General features: G+C 47.2%; 1 protein-coding gene across 2 annotated transcripts in view; it reads left to right on the top strand.

The window, feature by feature from the left end:
* Window positions 1-12,513, top strand: part of MPHOSPH9 (M-phase phosphoprotein 9) — a 584,582-nt gene that overhangs the window by 249,051 nt on the left and 323,018 nt on the right. The gene's annotated exons all lie outside the window — the stretch shown is intronic.

Genomic DNA, 12,513 nt, shown 5'->3' with positions numbered 1-12,513 from the left:
GAACCAGCAAAGACTGCAGGAAATGAAAATGTGCAACAATGAAAGACCGAACCTTGTTATATTCATTTGAAGCACACAACTTTTGAATAACACAATGCAGTGACTAGCTCTAGTAGAAGCTGTGATGTAGACATTTAACAAGAGTGCAGGGTTTCAATGGGAATTATTTTCCCAATCTAACTTCCAGGTTTACATTTGAAATACTGTTTTTAAAAAAAAGCGTTGGCAAAGCCAATAAGTGCTAGCTTCCAGCCTTTTGGGGTTGTCAGTGCCTGTTGTGTTTCATTATGGTTAAGGTGAAACTTTTATTGTACAAGGGAGCTTTTGTGCCTCGCCAATAAAAAACAAGCATTGGCATAGCCAATAGGTCTCGCCTTTGGGACCTTATAAGTATTTAGTTATGCAGCACAATATCCTTGGTGCAACAACATCAACTGTTGCATGGCTAAACACTTATAAGGTCCCAAAGGCGAGACCTATCGGCTATGCCAATGCTTGTTTTTGAAGAGGGTCCACTGGTGTTCTGGATCGGCCCTGTGGTGTGTGTGCGTGTGCTTTTAATGCCCACTCAAGGAATAATGAATGTTTGGAAACGAAACATAGGTTCTTTCCAAGAAACAGACGCTTATGGGGATGTTCAGATTCCGCCTGGACCGAGTTTCCTTACAGTAACTTCCCAGCCCTCTCCCCGCACATTATGGCACAGCTGCAAGGTGTGACCATGTGCTTCCTGGTACCCCGCCCTCTGGCATCCATGAGAGACAGCAGCCACCCACAGCAGCCCACCCGTGACCCCCCAGCAGCCCAGGGGGCAGCAGCCTCGATGTACAGTCTGCTATTTGCCCGGGGACCACACCGTTGAGGCCCCTTGGGGGAGAAGGGCACCGCTGGGCGCTTCTGGTGTTCAGCTGGTGCTGTGCCAGGGTCACTGGGCTCCTGTGCTGCTTGTATTCCACATTAGGGCCCATCGCCCTCTCACTGCACGCGGAGCCCTGGTTGATGCCCTCGTGCACACATTATTCTCATTTAAAGCTCCCCTAGTGCCCCAAAGCGGCAAGTTACTGACCCCTGTGCGACATCACACAGTGATACATGTCCGCTGGTCACAAGAGGACTTGCATCATATGTATACATCTTTACATCACTTCCTTGGTATGACTGCCAAACTTCCAGTTGATTCCCGAAAATGTTATACTGATCCTGTCACTGCATTATTTGTACATAGATTAAACAATTCATGTGGGGCGCCCTGGCGACCTTGGATCATATAGGCGCTATATAAAATCTATGCATAAATGAAAGGACGCCCACGTGCCCGCCTGATCGCACAGAAGGCTGTAAATGTCATTATGGGCCATGTGTGAGGAGCTGGACAACGGTCAGAACACGGAGAACCTGTTAGTCGATTAATATTATTTTACTGGCACGCTTCAGCACACATCTGCAGATACAGGCATGCAGTTACGAACACATTTCAAATATATACTTAATGCTAAAGGCGTCACTGAATCTGTGGAGCTGCCGCTGAAGTTATTACAGTGCCCAACACGCCAACACTAGGCTCAAACAAAAAAAAAACAGCGCATGGAATGAGCTGCTTAGTACTTAGTTATTTATACTACTGACCGGACCGGATATAGCTAGGTAGGCCTGCGTGGTGCTGCTACTGCCTGCGTACCTGGCCTGCTCTCTCAACCTCACAACGTCCTTGGGCGGATGATAGCTCTAGGGATCCGGGTGTGCCTGGGCCGGAGTGGCAATCGGAAAGAAATCTGTGAGCGCCGCGCTGCCTGCCTGTCAAACACAATGTTTTTTTTTGTTTTCAAAGGCAGGGGCCAGACAGGGCCTTTAACTTCAAACCCGGCCGGCCGCGGGCCCTATCGTGATACGTCAAGGGGTAGGTAGGGCCTTCTTCCAACTGAAATCCGGCCGGTGGAGGGCGGCCGGCCCTATTGTGATATACATAAATCAAATGTAGTAAGTGTACCGTGGGCTGGAGCAGGCAAATGTTGATGGAGCCGGAGCTACCGCGCGGTGGGGATTTGCCCGACATGCCAGTGACGCCACCATGCTAAAAAAAAAAGTAGCATGCGTTGGTTTGGCAACAATGGGCATGCATGGCACGATGATTGCTCAGTGCTTAGTGGCGTACGAGCATACTACTACTTACGGTTACTCTCGTGGTCTGCTGGAACTGCGGGGTACTGCCTTTATTTTCAACTACTCTGCTACTGCTGCGCTGCCTGCCCTGCCCTCAACGTGGTCGAGTGCTGGGGCGTGGCAATCGGACAAAAAGTTGCGAGCAGCGTGCACAACCAAATCCAGCCCACGCCCAGCCAATCAGTGTCTGACTGACTCCCGCCCACCACTCGCAAGACTGAACTAAGGGCCTCCGCCATGACGCCATCCACCATCAGAATGATATATGATGATGATCGAGGCACTATCTGAATGCAGTGAAGTAATCTTTGCTCCATGCAGTCTCCGGCTCACAAGTCACAAGAAGCACTCACCGGGACTAGGGAGACCGAGAAGATAGAACAGCACTCAGTAAAAGTTAAGTTAGCTAACATGTTATATTGTGGCATGCAGTCCTGCAGATGGTTGTAATGTAGACCCGGCCCTGAAAAGTAAGTGCCGGTGCTAAGCACCGGCACAAATTAAGCACTGGGGCGGGGGCTGCCCGCGCATGTGAGATCCGAGCCCCGGCGCCAAAGCGGAGTGCGGCATCTGAAGTCCCGGGTCCCAGGAGGGGGCCCGGGTGAAGACCAGCGCTGCGGAGGGAGATCGAGGATCGAGACTGACCCCCTGGCTGACGAGAGACAGAGACACGGAACACGCTAAAAGAGCCTGGTGAGTTTGGGGGTGGGAGGGGATGTGTGTGCGTGCGTCTGTGTGTGTGTGTTGTGTGTGCCTGCGTGTGTGCCTGCCTGTGCCTGCGTGTGTGCCTGCCTGTGCATGTGTTTGTGAACAGCCGGCCGGGATCGGAGCGCGTGACCTGATCCGATTCCGGCCGGCTGCGTGCGCGTGACAGTCTGTTGTCTCTGCCTAGTCCTTGAAAGGGAAAAGGACTGAAATGATTACAAAAGATCGCTTTGCGACAGCAGGGGTTTTCGCTCCTGCAATCGCAGGCGCGACCTAAAAAAAGCTGAAATAACAATATTTTCTCATGCAAGAGACACATATTGTTATAAAAGTTCCTGTCATTGAAAGAAACTACTTTGAAGGTGGATATGACTTGCCCCACAAACTTGCCAGCCGTCCTCATGACCTCGTTGGCTTAAAGAATATATGGTGGTTAAGATGCAGCGAAGGATGTCTTGTGTGCTAGTAGAGACAGCACAAACTCTTTGAGCAGAGCTATTGGCAACAGTGTTGTGCTTAGAAGGCATGCCTGGCTGCGGTCCACTTTGTTTTGCCCTTTGTTGTTCGGGAAGAAGTCTGATTCGGGGTTTGAACAACTTAAGGTTGGTTGAGCCGCAGCACGCTTCTTGGTATTTATTTCTCCAGCCGAGCACTTCATATACAGTATGGTAAATTGACCTTTAAACAGCCTTCCTCAACTGAAGGCCTTTCTGCGGCAAGACAAATTGATAGTGCTCGCTCTGTCTCAGATTCTTTTTGCTCTTATCCTTGGAGACTGGATGTTGTCCTTAAATTTTCAGGAGATGTATTTGTATGTACCCGTCCTGCACAGCACATGCATTTACTGTGGTTGATTGTGAGGTAGGAACAATACCAATTTGGTGTCATCTCTTTCTGCTTTACCTCTGCTCCTTTTTTTTTTTTACGGGAATAATTGCAGTAGTTGCTGCTGACCATCGTGGGTCAGGGATACATGTGTACCCATAACTAGACAACTGGCTGCTAAAAGCAGGCTGCTTTTGGCAGACTTGCCTCAATCAATATTAGAGGAGCTTAAGTCCCACTTGTACCCCAGGCCGATGATTCCATTCATTGGAGCTGTCCTGTACAAAGTGATGTTCAAGGTCTTTTTACCGCCGCCGCAAGTCCGGCACATTTAGGATGTGATCCTAGTGTTCCAGACTCTATCCTCTCTGAGTCTACTTGGACTCCTAGTGTAATGCATAGTCCTCTTTCTGAACGCAAGATGGCATATTTGGGCCCTGCAGTGGAAGCTTAGGTTTCAGTGCTCCTTGTGGCAGGGCGGCCTCGCTGACTCTATCTGGACTTCACAGAATACAAATCAGGATCTTCAGTGGTGGCAAACAAGTGGCACTCTCCCTTTCCCACCATGACTTCATGTTTGTGACAGATGTGTCACTTCTGGTGTGGGAGCTTCCACCTGGGAGAGTTGAATATCAAATGCTTTTGGTCTCTCGCTGAGAGCCAGTTCCATATCTAACTTATAAAGCGTCTGTGGAGTTGTCATGCCCTGAAAGTCTTCCTGCTATTTATCAAGGTGAGGCTAGTGCTGATGCTCGTGGACAACATGCCTTCCCCCACCCCCTGTGATACGACATAAGCAGAGCAAAGAGGAAGCCTGTGTCCTTAGCCAGGAGACCGTATGTCTACGGAACTCGCTGCACCAACAGAAAATCTTTCTTGAAGCCAACCATCTGGCAGGATCTCTGAACGCCAGGGCAGACGAGCTGAGTAGATGTCGGCTAGTGGATCATGAACGGCATTACCACTGTGTGGTAGCAAGGAATATATTTGACTGGTAGGGCATAACCTGGTCTCATCTGTTGACCACCAGCGAGAACATGCAGTCTCGACTGTATTACCAGAGTTTATTCAAAGAAAGTCACTAGGAGATGGATTCAGATTGTGAGGGGACACATGTCCCCTGTAAATGTTCTGACGTTACATCTCCTGTTTGAAATTCTGCGGAAAGCCAAGGAAGGGCAGGTCCAATCTTTCTTTATAGCCTTTGGCTGGGCCAAAAGAGTATGGTCATCACAGCTCCTGAGCATGTACGTTTTCCCTTCGATCCGGCTACCACTTTGAGAGGACCTCTTTTCCCAGCAGCAGCGGAGGGACCTGCATCATAGTCTGCACAGCCTGCACCTCCATGTGTAGAGAATGAGCAGCGATAGATAAATGTGTTCAGTCCGTCTGTTGCAGTAGTCAATGTTAGCCTAGTGCCCCAATGCCCTTCGAAAAGTCGATCTGCGCTGGGGGAAGTTTGTTGTCTGGTGTGGCGCTCGTCTTTCTGACTCTTTGCAAACCAACCCTTTGGATGTGTTGTTGTTTGTTTTATTGTTGATCCAGCAAGGCCTTGCAGTGGGCACATTCAAGTGTTATCTGCTGGCCCCTTCAGGCTTTTTGTGTTTACCTGATCACCTTTTCATTTTAAATCTGTTTTATTGTTATGATAAAACATAAACACGTACCACAGTACAAGGCTTATAGCAGGCCTTACTCCTTAGCATACTAAAAACCAAGCGTAGAGACGCAATTCAAGAATAATGACTGTGGTAAAAGAACCAGACAAACACTTTACTCAACGTAATTTAATACCTGTGGAACGGGAGGGAAGGGAAAGGAGTTGAAGGTGTCATGCGGTGAGGCCAGACAGACTATCAAGGGAGCTAAGGCAGGGGACACATTAGCAAAGAAGATCAGAGAGAGATGAGCAAAGAAGAAAGAAGATGGGAATACAAGGGGAAGAGAAGAGAGGGGGGATTGAGAGGGGGTGGACAGGCTGGGAGGTGAGAAGGAGGATGAAGGGCTGGATTTCCCGTTGGGGCCCCCCTTGAAGCTGTGATGAGAATAGCGATGGTCTCCTGTGTTGAGATTGGACACTTTACGGTGAGACTTCAGCACCACAGGGCAGAAGAGAGTCCTCGAAAAACTGGACGGCGCAGAGTCTGAGAGGAGTAAATTGGGAGTATTCCAATTAGGAAAAACCATCAATCAGTGGTTACCAGGTATGGGTGAATTTGGGTTCTGTATTTGTAACCTGGCATGTTAGGAGTTAATCGCCATGATGTGTCAGAGGTGCGTGAACCATAAGGAGGTAGGTGGGGCCGAGGGCTTCTTCCAGTGGAGGGCAAGGGTTTGGTTAGCCGCCCTCAGCATATGCACGATAAGGCGCCAATCGGAGTGTGTCATGGCTTTGAGGTGTTGAGGGTGGATACCCAGGAGGACCATTGTGGGTGAGCTTGGTATGGGAAAACCTACGGTGTCTTTGATGTGACCCAAGACTTCCTTTGAAAAAATATAGTGATTAGTGGACAAGACCACCAGATATGAATAAAGTCCCCTGTCTCTGAGTGGCATTGCCAGCAGAGGGGTGATGAGGCAGGGAACATTTATTGTAGTCATGCAGGTGTGTAATACCAGCGGGTCCTGATTTTATAGGCTGTTTCGAGTTGTGGAATGCTTCTATATATCCTGGGGACGTCCTACTATAATTGTTTCCATTATTTCGGGGGAAATCCTCTGTGGAATCTGTTTGCCATTGCTTTTGGTAGGTATGAATATGTGTGAGGGTGGCGTGTTGTAGCACCTGGCATGTACTGAAGATCAGACCCTGTGTGCCATCGAAATAGAGCACCAGCGTTGGTAATATTGCAAGAGGGTGAAAATCCCTCTTGCATTGAACAAAGGTCTTAAATACCTCTTCCCTCAAAGAGATCCTGGATTGTGCAACACTCTCTCTCACCCCAGGCTAGATAAACGATTGCGGCTACAGGGCTGGGGGAAGCTTGGGTTACTGGCCAGTGGGGTATTGGGCGAGGGAAAGGAAGTGAGGCCCCTAGAGAACGCAATTTTATCCCAGATGACGAACGACCATTTTTTCTAGTAGTGCAATGTATACACTTCAAAGTAAAGTATGTCTCGAGACTCAGACTAGGTTCCAAATGGGTCTACACGCTACAGCACTGTCCATGTGAAACCAATGCTTTTCGCTTTCGCGAACTACCCATTCTGATATGTAGCGAATGTGTGATGCCCAGTAGTTCTCCAAGAGGTTGAGACAAGCAAGGCCCGCCTGGTCCCTGGGCATCATGAGAAGTTTGTTGGAGAATCTCTGACATCTCCTTCCCCAAATAAGAGTTCACATTGCTTTGAAGGCGTAAAATGTCTGCCTGAGGGATAGGCATGGCGAGGGTTAGGAATAGGTACAAACTTTCGGTAAGATGGACATCTTGACTGCATTAAGACGGCCTAGCCAGGACATGGAAAGCGGTCTCCAAAGTCTCAGATCCTTCAGAGCGGATTGTCTACGCTCTGAACAGTTGGCCTGGGACCATGAGGACAGTGAGGGAGTCGTGTTCAGTCCCAAATAATAATGATAATGATAATTACGCACTTATATAGCACACGACTACCCGGAGGCATCTCCGCGCTTGTACGTATACCGCAGAGGAACCCTTCCTGGCCTTTCCCTGTGAGGAGCCCACTCCTGGGCACCCCCAAGGTGAAGTCCGGCATCCTCAGCGTTGTTGGAGCCGTTGTAGAGATTAAGCAAGCTATTGCCCAGAGGTGCAGAGTGGGGCTCATGATCAGAATAGGCACCGAGGCGAGAATTATCAGGTCCGCTGAAGTTGAGCCCGAGACCCGCCGAGGCGGGAATTGAACCCTGGTCCCGGCCAGACTACTGCATCAGTTTCTGCCGCTCTAACCATTGAGCCACACTTCTCAAATAACGGATCGAGTGATGAGCCCATTGGAACGGGGTGAGTGATTGTAATTCTAGTACTTCCTGTGGAGGAAGATATAGATTCAGCACCTGGGAATCTGGTCATGTTGATTTTGAATCACAAGATCTTCTCAAATGATCGAAGAAGCGAAACTAGTGTGGGTAGGGAGATCTTAGAATTGATCAATGTAAGTAAAAGGTCCTCTGCAAAAAGGGCCACCTTGTGTTCAGTGCCACTGAAGGTGATGCCCTTGATATTAATCACCACCAGGGCAAAGAGTATAGGGGAAAGCGGACAACCTTGCCGGGTGCCCCTTTGTATGTGTTTGGGGGGGGGGGAGAGATGACCATTAACTCAAATCTGTGCTGTGGGGGCAGCGTAAGACTCCAGGATCCAGGATGTCATAGTCCGGCCTAGACAGATTTTCTACAGGACTATGTGCAAGAATATTCAGCCAACCCAGACAAAGGCTTTTTCCGCATTCCAAGGCTAAGAAACATATCGGAATGTCTCGGCGGTCGACTTTCTCCGCCAGATACGCTACCCGATGGATGTTATCCACACCTTGATGCTGGCATATGAACCCAACTTGATCTGGGTCTACCAGGCCAGGAAAAATATGGTGCCAAGCAGTTCGCCAGAATTTTAGTATAGATCTTGGCATCCGTGTTGCGCAGGGCGGGAGGGTGCGCAGAGGAAGGGGTCCTTTCCCGGCTTAGGTATGAGAACTATTTCGGCAATGGACATCATAGGGGTGAGATATATGGTTTCGGAGAACAAATTGAAGAGGCATAGTGTGTGGTCTTTTAATTGAGGTAGAAACATGCTATAGAATGAGACCGGGAGGCCATCTGAGCCCGAGGATATGCTCATTGGAAGGGTTTTCAGTGCCATGCCAGACTGGAATTTAGAAAATGCAGGGCGGAGACAATGAGAGACCAGGCGGTCTCCTTCTATATTTCTAGGAACTGGAAAGCCACCACAGTCCACTTCTATAATACTTCCATGAGTTGCTGTAAATCCCTGTGTCACCACAAGGAAACCACTCAGATGCTGGACCCACTATCCCACGTGTTTCCATTCCTACCACACTCCCACACCACTTTCCACATGGAGCTCTGCTATTCCCCTTGCTGCCTTAAACCTCACTTCAGGAGTCTTCTCCGCTGCACTGTAAACCCCGGCCTTTGATGCTATATACATACATATTTGTATGGGATTGGCAGAGCAAGGCGGAACATAGTTCTCCTCTAGTGCTAATCACAAAACAGGGAGGCAGCACGCATCGTGGCACAACAGCGCACAATTCTTTCAGGAGCATTACGGTAAATGCTGTGCGTAATAACACTCACGTTAGTTGAAAGTCTTTAGTATTCACCATTGTTGGTGAAGCCAGTGGTGTGTATCTCTCGACAAGTGTTTCAGGATATTTGTCCTTCAGAAGAGAGTACCAAGTAACATTTGGGCTGTTGACAATGCTGCTCAGTCTTCTCTAGTTTCTGTACCACTCCCAGAGCGCAGGTGCATTAGCAGCACCCCCACATTTAAAGTGTTACTCTTTACTGAAGAAGGACAAAATGAAATGAGCATTATCAAGCTATGCATTTACCGCAGTGCATTTAGCTAAATTGTCTGCTTGTAAGCAAGGCAGCGTTCTCCTTCCCTCTTGCTTTGATTGGGTCCTTGCTGAGTTATAGAGATGCAGGTGCCCTCTGGGAGTGGTAAGAAACCTAAGAATACTGACGAGCATTGCCAGCACCCACGCATTTACAGTGTTGATCTCTATTAGAGGACGACAAACATCCTGAAACATTTGTCTAGAGATACACAGCACTGCACCAATAATGGTACAAAACGGAAGACTTTCAGCTCAAGTGCGTGTTATCAAGCACTGCATTTACCACAATGCATTTGAGAAAATTGTGTGCTGATAACTTGTTTTTCTCTACTGCTGTTGTGCATCCGTTTTAGCTTGCCCTGTGCATCAGATCGCTGTATATTAACCTGCATTACTTGATGGAGACAGGCGGGAGATCCTCCTGACCAGTGAGCATTGTATTTTCTTAAATGAGAATATACATAAGTATGTCAGGACACGTTTAGAATGAATGAAGAATTTTGTATAGCACATAGCTACTCCCAGGAGAACTGAGAAAAACAACATTCAGGACGAAGCAAACATCCAAGTTTTAAGATTCTTTCTGAAATGCAGGTCAGAGCGGGGAGTACTGAGCTTGGCTGGGAGATGGTTTCATGTTTGCGTAGCCAGGGAGGAAAAGGAGCAGCCTTCCTGACTTGCCTGATCTTGAAGACCAAAGAACTTTTGAAGGAGAATAATTCTGCAACCTGGCCCATAGGTACTGAGGGCCTGAAGAGAGGTAGGCCCCAAACTAATGATTTGAAGAGTAGTCTCTGCTTTACTGATAGTCAACACAGCGAGCTCAAATAAAGGGGCATTGGTGTCCGCTGGGGAAATTTAAGGATCAGGCCGACCTGCATCCTTCCTATCAAGTAGTCCGGGAGACCAAGATACAGAACATTAACGTAGTCAAGTCGTGATGTAATGAGCTTATGCAGTACAGTCTTACAGGAATGCACAGGGAGAAGAAAGATTAACTTTTTCAAAGCTCAAAGCAACCCAGAGCATGTGCCAGCTGCCAAACACACATGGGGTTGAAAGAAATAGAGCTTGGTGTCAAACTTAACACCCAAGTTCTTGACAACCGCCGCCAGCGGGATGAGGTGGGGTGATGTTTCAGCCCATCAGCTCTCCCACCATTTGGAATGAAAAGACCCAAACAGTAAGCCCTCTGTATTATCCGTGTTGTACTTCAGAAGAATAGCGACCACTTTAAGGCAAGCTTTAAAATGTCCTGCTGCGGCTGTAGATCCCTTCTTGAAGGAGAGCAGCAGCTGAATGTCGTCAGCGAAAGACACAACCATAAATCCATGCGATTTAACCAAAAGGAGCCAAGGTGGGCATAAACATGTTAAATAACTTGGGGCTAACAGACGTGCCCTGTGCTACCCTAATTGAAAGGAGCTTGATTCCCAAAGAGAATGGGGCCAGCCAAACCAATTGTCTTCTAGTCTACAGGAAATATTTAATCCATTCAATGGCCATACCCCCAACCCCGAAGTCAGTGAGTTGTTGCAGGAGGATCATATGAGAAACAGTATCTAAAGCTGCGAAAAGATCGAGTAAAATAAGTGCCGGCCTGCCTCCTTGATTGATTGCCATTTTGATATTTTCAGACACTTCTACTAATATTTTCTCAGTTCTACTTTTAGGTCGGCAATTTCTAGGATGGAGCAACTTGTGATTTTCAAGATAATCTGAGAGCTGCTTATTTATCAGCTTTTAGATGCAGCCAGGAGGAGTGATATTGGTCTGAAATTGGACATCACAGTTGAGTCCTTGGAAGGTTTCTTAAGAAGAGGTGCTACTTTAGCTTGTTTCCAGACTGACCGCACCATGGTTGTTGATAAAGAGGCGTTTTAAAAACCCTGTTCAAAGCAGGGTTGACCATATCAACAGCCATAGCCAGCATTGATGGAGGACAGGGGTCAGCCGGCAAACAAGATTTGCTTTTCTGAATAGCAAGTTCAGGCTCATCCTGAGAGAAATGATTAAACTAGAGGAGTGAGCAAAGCCTTGGAACAGGAACTGGTAAATTCACCTAGTTGCCGGTCAAAGATGCCGTAAACAAGTTGTTCTGTGTTTTGGTAATTACAAATGAACATCTATTGCAAAGATTCTGAGCAGGCAGGATACCGATATTACATTCTTGTGGTGCTAAAAGAGTTTTTGTAATATTAAAGATTTCACAAGGCCCATTAGCTGGTTTCGGAGATGTTTGCTTCAAAATAGGGCACCTTAGCTGCTTTATTTGCAGCATGATGATTTTGCAAGGCTGCTTTGTAGGACGCGTTGCCCTCCGGCAGACAGGGTCTGCCCCACTCTCTTTTCGCTGTCCACAGGCTCTTTTTTGTTACCTTGTGCTAGGGAAACATCATGGGTCAAGGGTATGCAATTCTTCCAAGTCCATGAGGAGGATAGAGTGTCAGCAGTTTATTGAAGCCAGCTGTTGACTATGTCCCCATCATGCAAACATTAGAAGGAATGCATGTACAACATAATGAGGGAGAAGCACTCTTACAATAGCAGTCAAAGATAAAACATGAAAAAAGGGGAAAGGGTTTTAATATCCCTCCATAAATCAATATTGAGAGTTAAACAACTTTTCACTCAATACATTAAGGTGTCATAGACCAATATAATTTAAATATTCACTCTTTATTTCTTATTTGAATATAATAACAAGGACATGTACAGCCAACTCGTTTCGTCCCATTACAGTGAGACTTCTTCAGAGCTGTAAAAAAACATACAAACCAGAACTTTAGCCACATACAATACATTGACCAATGCAAATTATAAACATCAAGTGCACAATGAAGCGACACAATAAGCAACCATTGAAAAACATGAAACAACATTTACACAAAAGACATTTAAAAAACTCATGATCACTTTGGAGAAACCCAAACAAAAACAATCTAGCACAAAAAGTTATCCAGTATTGGGGTATCTTTCATAGATTCACATGCTTGGAATCATCCCCGCCGACGAGGTGGGAGTCTCGCGGTATAATAAAACATATACATTATAGTCATTATAACATTACACAATAGGCTACTATGGACAGCAAAGTCTCAGTCCTTTTGCAAAAGGAACCAAACTTGGAACACAGCCAATCAGGCTGCAGCACCCTATTAGAACCTTCCACAGAGAGGCCAACCCTCAGATTTTCTACCGCACATCGTGTGCAGGGAGTCTCCTGAGCTCTGCTCAGCTTTTCCAATTCATTTTTCTTATATACTCCTTTTAAGGTTTTTA

This window comes from Lissotriton helveticus, chromosome 11 (assembly GCF_964261635.1).
Source record: "Lissotriton helveticus chromosome 11, aLisHel1.1, whole genome shotgun sequence".
NCBI classification, from domain to species: Eukaryota; Metazoa; Chordata; class Amphibia; order Caudata; family Salamandridae; genus Lissotriton; species Lissotriton helveticus.
Note: the sequence above shows the minus strand (reverse complement) of the source record. Positions and strands in the feature narration are given on the sequence as shown.